At 40.7% G+C, this 13,276-nt stretch overlaps 1 long non-coding RNA gene across 1 annotated transcript in view; it reads right to left on the minus strand.

Annotated features, from left to right (window-relative positions):
- Window positions 1-9,713, minus strand: part of LOC120101629 (uncharacterized) — a 38,112-nt gene extending 28,399 nt beyond the window's left edge. Inside the window, exon 1 of the long non-coding RNA XR_005502340.2 lies at window positions 537-9,713. This is a non-coding gene — a long non-coding RNA (uncharacterized LOC120101629). The remainder of the gene's footprint in view (window positions 1-536) is intronic.
- Between the last annotated feature and the right edge of the window lie 3,563 nt (window positions 9,714-13,276).

A 13,276-nucleotide genomic window follows, 5' to 3' on the forward strand; every position in this document is an offset into this window, starting at 1 on the left:
GGCAGGTATTACTGCTACCACCTCATGAAAACTAAAACCACAGAGGGTCAGAGATATTAAAGGACATTCCCATATCTCACAGGTGCTCATTGATTTAAGATGAGGGTAAGTTCTCCTAAATTTGTGCTACAGTTAAAATATCATAGGCTGGAAATGGTTTTATTGGGTAATTTTTTAATTTACATTTCAAATGTTATCCCCTTTCCCAGTTGCCCATCCATAAACCTACTATCCCATCCCCTACCTCTTCTTCTATGAGGGTGTTTCCCCACCCACCCACCCACCCACTCCTTCCCACCTCCTTGCCGTGACATTCCCTTACACTGGGGGATCCAGCCTTGGTAGGACCAAGGGCTTCTCCTCCCATCGGTGCCCAACAAGGCCATCCTCTGCTACATATGCAGTTGGAACCATGAGTCTTTCCCTGTGTACTCTTTGGGTGGTGGTTTAGTCGCTGGGGGCTCTGGTTGGTTGGTATTGTTGTCCTCATGGAGCTGTTCCCCTTCAGTTCCTTCAGTCCTTGGGTTTTAATATACCTTATCTGGTGAGCACTGAGCAGCGCCATGCACTGAAGAGGGCCGGTGTCCCTCACAACCGCACAAGTAACTGGGCGCTGAGTTCTGAAGCTGCTGTCCAGCATCACCTAAGAATACCAGCTAAGCATGCGCACAGCTTCCTTCCAGCAGCGCACAAATACAGTTCGTTATCCACCCAACGTTTGCACTAGAGCAAAATTTAAAACAGAAGCAGGGTCTCCATGGGATGTTATGGGCCTCTGTACCACTGTAAAGTCAAAATGTTATCGACAACAATTTTAAACACTGAGAATGTGTCATGGTGACAGAAAAAAAATTCTGGGAGCCAGATTCCAGACTTAAAATCTTGTGCAATTTTTTTCATTGTCATTAAGAGGTTATGTTTTTGAAATCAGAAATAACTCACTGATAAAGTAAAATTTTCTAGCGGTATGGGTGACATAAATTACAGAGAGCAGTGGGTTCTGCTTTGTTTTTCTACCACACTGAAGTGTCTAAGTTTGTATAAGGACGGTTTTAGAGATGAAAATTCAAGGCTGCTAGACTGAGGGTGAACTGTCCAACGTTGGTAGAGAAACATCCACATTATAGCAAAAGGCTGCTTAAGCCATCTGAGAACTTAGGTGGCTGCTTTGGTGGAGGGACAGTTGTTGAGTAAAACACAAGTCATTCAAAGTCTCACAGTCTGAAGAGACTCACAAACCTCCACCTCAGCCTCCTGAGCTGCTGGGATTAAAGCCAGGAGACACCTTACCTGACTTAATATTGTTTTTCTTTTCTTGAGAGGTCAGATATTGTCACATTAAGTTATAATAGAGAAAAAACTGGATGTTAATTCTTTAATTTTAAGAATTTATATCCAAGGTCATATGTAAACACCATTGGAGATGAAATGTAGCAAACTATTTCCTGCTCCTATGATTAAGAGCTCTATAAATTGTCACTACTCCAACATAATACAAATATAAAGAGGTAAATATTTAGAAATAAAAATCTAGTTTTCTGCTTCAACGTATAACAAGAACACATGCTCCACTATGTTCACAGCAGCCTTACTTATAATAGTCAGAAGCTGGAAAGAACCCAGATGTCCTTCAGCAGAGGAATGGATACAGAAAATGTGGTGCATCTATACAATGGAGTACTACTCAGCCATTAAAAACAATGACTTCATGAAATTTGCAAGCAAATGGATGGAACTAGAAAATACCACCCTGAGTGAGGTAACCCAGTCACAAAAGAGCGCACATGGTATACACTCACTGATAAGTGGGTTTTAGAAAAAAATTTGGAATACCCACGGTACAATTTACCGACCAGATGAAGCTCAAGGAGAAAGAAGACCAAAGTATGGATGCCTTAAACCTACTTAGAAGGGGGAACAAAATTATCACAGGAGGTAGAGGATAGTAGGGACTTGGGAGAAAGCAAGGAGGGGGAGAGGGAAAAAGGTGGGGGCAGGATCAGGTATGGGAGGAGACAGAGATGATATACAGAGGGTCAGGAAACTGAACAGAGGTATATAGCAATGGAGATGGGGAACTGAGAGTAGCCACCAGAAAGTCCCAGATGCCAGAAAAGCAAGAGGTCCCAGGACCCAATAGGGATGACATTAGCTGAAATACCCCACAAAGGGGAGATAGAACTTGTAGAGACCATATCCAGAGATTAGGTATGAACCCCTATCCCCTCCTGGTTGAGGGATGGGCCCACCTACCCTTCTCAAAATTTTAACTCAGAATTGTTCCTGTCTAAAAGAAATATAGGGACAAATAGTGGAGCAGAGACTGAAGGGAAGGCCATTCAGAGACTGCCTCACCTGGGGATCCATCCTATATGCAGCCACCAAACACAGTCACTATTGCTGATACCAGTAAGTGATTGCTGACAGGAGCCTGATGTGGATGTCCCTGAGAGGCTTTGTCAGAGCCTTACCAATATAGATGATATAGATGCAGCCAATCATCAGATTGAGCTCAGGAACCCCAATGAAGGATTTGGGCAAAGAACTGAAGGTGAAGGAGTTTTCAACCTCATAGGAAGAACAGCAATATCAACCAGTCAGACTCCCCTGCCTCCCAGAGCTCCCAGGCACTAAACCACCAACCAAAGAGTACACTTGGAGGGATCCATGGCACCAGCTGCATATATAGCAAAGGATGGCCTTATCTGGTATTAATGAGAGGGAAGACCCTGGGGTCTGTGAAAGCTTGATGCCCAGCATAGGGAAATGCTAGGGCAGTGAGGTAGGAGTAGGTGGCAGGGTGGGTGGAGGAGCACCCTCATAAAATCAGGGGGTAGGGGGATGGGATAGGGGGTTTTCAGAGGGGAAACTGGGAAGGGGGATAACATTTGAAATGCAAATAACTAAAACAACCAATAAAATATTTGAAAAATATAGCTTTCTGATGATTACAGTCTTACATAAAATGTTTAAATATTTTCTCTGTCTGACAGAGAAATGACACATTTATCAGATCATCTACCTGACAAAATCATCTAGGAACCTCTGTACATATCTCACGAAGAAACACTAAGCAAAACAGAATGGGAGAGAGAGAGAGAGAGAGAGAGAGAGAGAGAGAGAGAGAGAGAGAGAGAGAGCGCCCTTCAGGATTGTGCTGCATAATCTTCACTCAAATGCTGGACTAAACTCAGGATTCTAAGTCCAATTTCCTCTTCCAGCAAATTTGCTTCTTTGGCTTTGTTTGCCTACAAGACCCTGGATGCATGTATTCCAAGATTTGAGAGCGCTTTATGATGGAGCATCCTTCAACAGGTGAGACATTCAAGGATAGGCTCAGTGTTACAGACAAGGTTTTGAAAAGACATCCTAAGCTGACAGAGAGAGAAAATAATAAATGACGTGCTTTTCATCTCTAAACTCTCTAATTCCACGAAAACACCCTAAAGCTTTAGCCTTGGGTAAAAAATATTTGAAATGCCAAATCTGGTTATCTATCGGTCTCTGTGTGTGTTGGGCAGGATTACTGTGGTTAAGTATAGTGTCAGCCTCTTCATACCAGGCATTACTTCTGATGTTCCAGTAAGAAGGCCTACCTTGATTTTTCAAGTGATACTAACCCAAGGAGAAAAGAAAAAAGAGTATGTTTAAGGCATTCTTCAAAGCTCATCTCCATGAGGCTATTTTGATTGTAAAAAAGAAAGAAATAAGAAAAAGGAAAGAAAGAAAGAAAGAAAGGAAGGAAGAAAGAAGAAAGAGAGAAAACAAATAAGCTGCAGCTACATTATTTTCACTCACATCGTATGAATGCAAATCTCAAGTATATGCGACAGACTTACAGAGTGTCATTATCAAGTTTGTAATTCTGATTATTTTATTCCACAGCATTATCCTAGAATTGGAAACAGAAACAAGCTATTCACAGAGGGATAGTACCAGTATTACTGTTTTCATGGGTTCATAAGAGAAGTAGTAAATGCCACCCCGACCCTGTATGGTGGACACATCATGCAGTTTTCACATGACCAAACCACGTGCTCAGGGATGCTACAGAGCTATGCAAAAGGAGTTTTCAATCCCTAGAATACTTACTGAATAATCAAACTTGAATATTTTTGAGTCAAGAAGTATGCTATTGACTCTATGGTATATGATGTTTTAATTATTTTTAAAGGGCACAATAATTCTTTTCTAGAGTTTGTAATGTCTTTGTGTAATTGTTGGTACCATTCCTGATGTTCACTAAGAGTTTAGTGTTTTAGTGGAATCAAAAGCTATAACCTTAAAGAATGTAGAACTATTTTCCATGACTTTAACCACATACACACCCATGCCCTGTAACTACAAAGCTAATATTTTCCAAACCAATTATGTGTTTAGATTCTGCTTACTCCCAAGACTTGACTCAGACCACTCACTTCTACTTCTGGATCTCCCCTTACACTCTCTCTCTCTCTCTCTCTCTCTCTCTCTCTCTCTCTCTCTCTCTCTCACACACACACACACACACTCACACACACACACACTCACACACACACAGAGTGAATCACATGTTAGGAGTTTATAATTGCCTTAGATCTACCATTCCTCTACTTGTCACAAAAGTTCCTATGTCAGAAGCTCTTTTTGAGGAAGACATAGAGAAAAGTGCAAAGTCTTGGTCACTGTGCTATAGACCATTTAAAAAGCCCATGAAAATTTTGAGTGTGGTGGTGTACACCTGTCACCAAAACGTGGATCATTTTCTGCCAGCTTAGGTAAATAAAACATTGCCTCAACATACACTCACACACACACACACACACACACACACACACACACACACACACACATTATAGAGAGACAGAGACAGAGGAAGAGACAGAGAGACATAGACAGACAGACACACACTCATACAGATACAGACACACACACACACACACATTATAGAGAGACAGAGACAGAGGAAGAGACAGAGAGACATAGACAGACAGACACACACTCATACAGATACAGACACACACACACACACACACACACACACACACACACACACACACCCCTTCTACAGGTCTTAGCATTAACACATTTCTATATACATTTCTTACACAGATAAGCTGTGATTTAATTTTCAATTTTCATAGGATATTCAGTTGGTTTTTAACAGCTATTTTCCATTAAAAAATACAAAATGATATTAAAATAAAAGTAGAAAGTTAAAAATTAGCATGAAAGAAAAAGGAATGCACAAAAGCCATACTTGAAGGCTCAACACAGTAAATCAAGTCTCAAAAATATTGTAATCTCTGTTCTTTATTCTCATGCTCAGTAACGATGCTGTTGGAACAGTCAGCCTTTAACATCTGTGCACTTTGAATCACCTTAGCCAGCTGGTTCCTCTCAAACCTGCTCATCTTTTGTTCTTACTACGCTCTGACCCAGGGCCACGGCCTTAAGACAGCAATATGCTTTCTGTGCCAGGATATCCTCTTCAAGAGTGTCAGGGAGCCTCAAAAGATTGATGTGCTAGTCTGGGGCTCTGGTGTTTTTCTCTTCAGTAAGTCTCTAGTAAATCTACAGCTCATTCTATAAGAATGCTAATTAGACTACTCTTGCTAACTTCAGAACATTTTTTCCTCCGCACCTTGAAGGTGAGCTTGAAGTCTATTATACAGTACATTGCTAAAATATTTTTCATAATATTGCATATAAATAAAACATACTCCTTATCATGGAAAACAATTCAACAGTGAATTTAATTGGCTCTCTTCTTCCAGAATTCTGCCATGCATCTTAGCTGTGAGCCTAAAGCAAGACACCAGAAATCACTTCCTTCTTGCAACCATTTCTTTTAGCTACTGCTCTTTCCAACATGAATTGTGATATCCCCTGTAGCCCCAACAGGTATAATCAACTTACACAACAGAAAGGTTTACTTTGCCTCACAGTAGGTAGGAGTGCTGGGTCATGATATTGGCAAGCACTTGGCTGTGTGAGATTGCTCAGTACCTAGTCATGAAGAAAAAGAGAGAAAGAAGCAACCGCATTCTTATCTACTGATCCTACCATTGGGCCCCACTTTTAAATATTTGACTATCTCTCCAGAACACATCCTTGCAACCAAATTTCCAACATCTGGGTCTTTGAGGACATTAGATTACTATGCAACATTCCCTACCTGAATCATGCTGCACCTCTCCTGAGGTCACGTTGCTTAACCAATCTGTCCCCTATCACTCAAAATCCTTGGAGTTCATGGAGTTGTTTGTACTATGGTGGTGTTGTCACATGAAGGCAGGCCTCTTCACTTCAGGGTTTTTTGAACTCCTTGATTTAACACACTTGTGCCATGTTTTCCAGTTTGCTGTAGGGGCTGACAATCCTGTGGAGCATCACCAAAATCTAGGACTATTGGCCATTACCTTCTGCTCTCATCCTATAGCAGTTCTGAACTTTCCTTCCAAATAAGTTTCTCATCTCAGGAAACTCCAGAGCTGTTGTGGTTCCTGAAGACCTGTCTCTCCTGCAGAGAACATACTCAACCTGTCTGTTGCTTTGCTGCTAACCCAAGACGCAGACCAGGAAAGGTCAGTGAGTGAGAAATGGGCAGATGCCACACAAGGCTAGAATAGAAAAGGCTAGGATGGAGAGCCATGACACCGAAAGGAATTGGAAAGCCTGCATCAGGTATGTTGCAAAGTATTCCCTTAGTATATTATAATCATATTGTTTTCGCCATAGATTATTTTAATATTTATAACCATGCAGTAGAGAGACTCAGTAGTGACCCAAGTGTTTGGATTACTTTTAGTGTTGATGAGGGGTGAATGTAGCATGCCTTTACACGTGACATTGAGGACAACATGATTGAACTTACTTAGGGTTCAGAACAATACACATAGCCACTGCCTACCCATTAGGAAACATCACATGAACGAACAAAGGCTTTTAATTATTAAGAATGGAAGCACAATTTTGAAAAATATCAGTGTTATAAAAGACAAAGAAAAGCTTCACAGAACCAAAGAGATTATGCAAAATGTGATCTTAAGAGGAGGGGAACACCCATATAGAAGGGGAGGGTGAGGGGTTAGGTGGATGTTGGCCCTGAAACTGGGAAAGGGAATAACAATCGAAATGTAAATAAGAAATACTCAAGTTAATAAAGAAAAAAAGAAAAAAAAGAGGAGTCCTATATTAGAAGAAAAATAATGGCATAAAACATGCCACTTGGTCAACACACTAAATTATAATGCAGAGGAAAAATGTAAAAGTGTTATGCATAAGTTTACTTCTACATAAGACATTATTCTTATTTTAGGAAGTAGACTCTGAAGGGCATAGGAGTAATTTGCTAATTTTCAAAAATTTCAGGAAGCTGTGCTTGCATATATATATATATACATATATATATATATATGAGTTCATATATATGAATTTCATGTGCTCTGACCATATCTATATGTAGTGAGTGGCAAAATCCATATGATAAAGCAAGTGAGACACTGAATGTGAGTAGAATGCAGAAATGTACACAGTACATATGTTTTGTATAATTTGTTGAGATAATTGTAAAGTCAAACTATGAAGAAAAACTACTTTAGAACACTAAATGCTTGTATCGTTTTTCAGAAAAATAAAAGTACAAGTGACATTGGTCAGCTAATAGACTTGCTTATTCTAAAATCTAAATATGTTCTCTACAAATATGTAATCAGGGTCAAGATGATCAGCGGTAAAAGATGCTTGTTGCCAAGTCTGATGATCCTAACTGCCCCTCAAAACCCACATGGTAGAAAGAGAGACCTGGGTCCTGCAAACTGTCCTCTAACCACATACATGCCATGCTGTATGAATCCTTAAACAAACACATATCCAAAAGCAAATACAAATGCAAAGCAATTAAACATGCATATATGTAAATGTATATATGTATAAAAGCATTAATATATACTTATGTTTATATTATACATGTAATTTTAATAACACGTATCTAATCATGTATGCATGTTTAAATATACATGTGCTTACGTTTATGTATGGGTATATATGTTTACTATACACATATATTATGCATGATTAATTGTTTTATATTTATGGTATTTAACATATATAAGTATATGTTATTTGAAAATCCCAGAAATGAAATAAACAATCTTACCAATAAAACAAATATCACTAGCCATGGGAAATGCTGGATCTGAGAAAGCTATGAAGTTTCTGTTCTAGATGAAAAAATTTGCCTCCCCGATAAAGAGACATAAAACGTCTTAGATGAACTGTAATTTCGAAAATCAATGCCTTTCCACACCAGAGTATTTCTTATGCCTAAAGAAAATTCTTTCTTCTTCTTCTTCTTCTTCTTCTTCTTCTTCTTCTTCTTCTTCTTCTTCTTCTTCTTCTTCTTCTTCTTCTATAAACATGAAGGACTTGAAATATCTGTGTTTTAACAAGATATGTGTGAGAAAATGTAACAGGGCCTATGTTATTTAGACTATTTGGACACTAAACAAAATAACTATTATAAATAACAGATCAGAGATATTATAGATTATGGGCATCAGAGATAGAGTTCATACCAAACTTATCTCAAAGTAGATTAAGAGCCACCACCAAAGTAGAACGCTGAGGGAGAGATGAACATTGAAAATATGTTACCGGAGCATCTGGTACTAACGCTGCCCAGCTCACACGTGTTCTCCAACGTTTATCTATGTAACAATCAAATGTTACGCACTCCAGCTGCCCTTGTAAACATTTTATGAACTGAAGTCACATGCTCGAGTTCATCCTTAATACTCATCACAGAGGGAGGTGTGTGAGGAAACTATTAATTGGCAACTGAATCTAACTGTAGTTTGGCCTTCTGACAGTTTTGTGGGGGGCTGAGATGGGTATAAGAGCTGAGCAGCTAGTCATGTGAGACTCATGTCACTCTAGATCAGAACACTTAATGTATCATGGTTACAATTTGGCAGCTCTTTTTTGCATACAAAGAAAATGGTGGACTGACCGTGGACTCTGACCTCATAGGTAGCAATGAATATCCTAGTAAGAGCACCAGTGGAAGGGGAAGCCCTGGGTCCTGCTAAGACTGAACCCCCAATGAACTAGATTGTTGGGGGGAGGGTGGCAATGGGGGGAGGATGGGGAGGGGAACACCCATAAAGAAGGGGAGGGGGAGGGATTAGGGGGATGTTTGCCCGGAAACCAGGAAAGGGAATAACGCTCGAAATGTATATAAGAAATACTCGGAAACCAGAAGAGACTGCTCCCTGCACACACATCTCGGACGCCAGAGGAAAAAGCCAAAGACCATCTGGAACCCTGGTGCACTGAAGCTCCCGGAAGGGGCGGCACAGGTCTTCCTGGTTGCTGCCGCTGCAGAGAGCCCCTGGGCAGCACCCCACGAGCGAACTTGAGCCTCGGGATCACAGGTAAGACCAAATTTTCTGCTGCAAGAAAGCTGCCTGGTGAGCTTGGGACACACGGAAGCAGAATTTCTCTAGAACCGGGCACGTTCTGTGTTTACCGGAAGTCCCACACCCGCGGATCCCGGCCCGCAGCAGCTCTCTGCTCCCAGACCCGGTGAGAGAGAGACCCAACCGCCTGGTCAGGTGGGCACTCCTGAGGCTGCAGAGCGGAAGAGACCACCAACACTGATCACCCCTGCCCACATCCCTGGCCCAAGAGGAAACTGTATAAGGCCTCTGGGCTCCCGTGGGGGAGGGCCCAGGAGCGGCAGGACCCCTGCCACAGACACCGCCGGACCCTGAAGGAAACAGACCGGATAAACAGTTCTCTGCACCCAAATCCCGTGGGAGGGAGAGCTAAACCTTCAGAGAGGCAGACAGGCCTGGGAAACCAGAAGAGACTGCTCCCTGCACACACATCTCGGACGCCAGAGGAAAAAGCCAAAGACCATCTGGAACCCTGGTGCACTGAAGCTCCCGGAAGGGGCGGCACAGGTCTTCCTGGTTGCTGCCGCTGCAGAGAGCCCCTGGACAGCACCCCACGAGCAAACCTGAGCCTCGGGACCACAGGTAAGACCAAATTTTCTGCTGCAAGAAAGCTGCCTGGTGAACTCAAGACACAGGCCCACAGGAACAGCTGAAGACCTGTAGAGAGGAAAAACTACACGCCCGAAAGCAGAACACTCTGTCCCCATAACTGACTGAAAGAGAGGAAAACAGGTCTACAGCACTCCTGACACACAGGCTTATAGGACAGTCTAGCCACTGTCAGAAATAGCAGAACAAAGTAACACTAGAGATAATCTGATGGCGAGAGGCAAGCGCAGGAACCCAAGCAACAGAAACCAAGACTACATGCCATCATCAGAGCCCAATTCTCCCACCAAAACAAACATGGAATATCCAAACACACCAGAAAAGCAAGATCTAGTTTCAAAATCATATTTGATCATGATGCTGGAGGACTTCAGGAAAGACCTGAACACACTTAGGGAAGCACAGGAAAACATTAATAAACAAGTAAAAGCCTACAGAGAGGAATCGCAAAAATCCCTGAAAGAATTCCAGGAAAACACAATCAAACAGTTGAAGGAATTAAAAATGGAAATAGAAGCAATCAAGAAAGAACACATGGAAACAACCCTGGATATAGAAAACCAAAAGAAGAGACAAGGAGCTGTAGATACAAGCTTCACCAACAGAATACAAGAGATGGAAGAGAGAATCTCAGGAGCAGAAGATTCCATAGAAATCATTGACTCAACTGTCAAAGATAATGTAAAGCGGAAAAAGCTACTGGTCCAAAACATACAGGAAATCCAGGACTCAATGAGAAGATCAAACCTAAGGATAATAGGTATAGAAGAGAGTGAAGACTCCCAGCTCAAAGGACCAGTAAATATCTTCAACAAAATCATAGAAGAAAACTTCCCTAACCTAAAAAAAGAGATACCCATAGACATACAGGAAGCCTACAGAACTCCAAATAGATTGGACCAGAAAAGAAACACCTCCCGTCACATAATTGTCAAAACACCAAACGCACAAAATAAAGAAAGAATATTAAAAGCAGTAAGGGAAAAAGGTCAAGTAACATATAAAGGGACACCTATCAGAATCACACCAGACTTCTCGCCAGAAACTATGAAGGCCAGAAGATCCTGGACTGATGTTATACAGACCCTAACAGAACACAAATGCCAGCCCAGATTACTGTATCCAGCAAAACTCTCAATTAACATTGATGGAGAAACCAAGATATTCCATGACAAAACCAAATTTACACAATATCTTTCTACAAATCCAGCACTACAAAGGATAATAAATGGTAAAGCCCAACATAAGGAGGCAAGCTATACCCTAGAAGAAGCAAGAAACTAATCGTCTTGGCAACAAAACAAAGAGAATGAAAGCACACAAACATATCCTCACATCAAATATGAATATAACGGGAAGCAATAATCACTATTCCTTAATATCTCTCAATATCAATGGCCTCAACTCCCCAATAAAAAGACATAGATTAACAAACTGGATACGCAACAAGGACCCTGCATTCTGCTGCCTACAGGAAACACACCTCAGAGACAAAGACAGACACTATCTCAGAGTGAAAGGCTGGAAAACAACTTTCCAAGCAAATGGTCAGAAGAAGCAAGCTGGAGTAGCCATTCTAATATCAAATAAAATCAATTTCCAACTAAAAGTCATCAAAAAAGATAAGGAAGGACACTTCATATTCATCAAAGGAAAAATCAACCAAGATGAACTCTCAATCCTAAATATCTATGCCCCAAATACAAGGGCACCTACATATGTAAAAGAAACCTTACTAAAGCTCAAAACACACATTGCACCTCACACAATAATAGTGGGAGATTTCAACACCCCACTCTCATCAATGGACAGATCATGGAAACAGAAATTAAACAGTGATGTAGACAGACTAAGAGAAGTCATGAGCCAAATGGACTTAACGGATATTTATAGAACATTCTATCCTAAAGCAAAAGGATATACCTTCTTCTCAGCTCCTCATGGTACTTTCTCCAAAATTGACCATATAATTGGTCAAAAAACGGGCCTCAACAGGTACAGAAAGATAGAAATAATCCCATGCGTGCTATCGGACCACCACGGCCTAAAACTGGTCTTCAATAACAATAAGGGAAGAATGCCCACATATACGTGGAAATTGAACAATGCTCTACTCAATGATAACCTGGTCAAGGAAGAAATAAAGAAAGAAATTAAAAACTTTTTAGAATTTAATGAAAATGAAGATACAACATACTCAAACTTATGGGACACAATGAAAGCTGTGCTAAGAGGAAAACTCATAGCGCTGAGTGCCTGCAGAAAGAAACAGGAAAGAGCATATGTCAGCAGCTTGACAGCACACCTAAAAGCTCTAGAACAAAAAGAAGCAAATACACCCAGGAGGAGTAGAAGGCAGGAAATAATCAAACTCAGAGCTGAAATCAACCAAGTAGAAACAAAAAGGACCATAGAAAGAATCAACAGAACCAAAAGTTGGTTCTTTGAGAAAATCAACAAGATAGATAAACCCTTAGCCAGACTAACGAGAGGACACAGAGAGTGTGTCCAAATTAACAAAATCAGAAATGAAAAGGGAGACATAACTACAGATTCGGAGGAAATTCAAAAAATCATCAGATCTTACTATAAAAACCTATATTCAACAAAATTTGAAAATCTTCAGGAAATGGACAATTTCCTAGACAGATACCAGGTATCGAAGTTAAATCAGGAACAGATAAACCAGTTAAACAACCCCATAACTCCTAAGGAAATAGAAGCAGTCATTAAAGGTCTCCCAACCAAAAAGAGCCCAGGTCCAGACGGGTTTAGTGCAGAATTCTATCAAACCTTCATAGAAGACCTCATACCAATATTATCCAAACTATTCCACAAAATTGAAACAGATGGAGCCCTACCGAATTCCTTCTACGAAGCCACAATTACTCTTATACCTAAACCACACAAAGACACAACAAAGAAAGAGAACTTCAGACCAATTTCCCTTATGAATATCGACGCAAAAATACTCAATAAAATTCTGGCAAACCGAATTCAAGAGCACATCAAAACAATCATCCACCATGATCAAGTAGGCTTCATCCCAGGCATGCAGGGATGGTTTAATATACGGAAAACCATCAACGTGATCCATTATATAAACAAACTGAAAGAACAGAACCACATGATCATTTCATTAGATGCTGAGAAAGCATTTGACAAAATTCAACACCCCTTCATGATAAAAGTCCTGGAAAGAATAGGAATTCAAGGCCCATACCTAA

The sequence above is a fragment of the Rattus norvegicus genome, chromosome 3 (genome assembly GCF_036323735.1).
Source record: "Rattus norvegicus strain BN/NHsdMcwi chromosome 3, GRCr8, whole genome shotgun sequence".
Classification (NCBI taxonomy): Eukaryota; Metazoa; Chordata; class Mammalia; order Rodentia; family Muridae; genus Rattus; species Rattus norvegicus.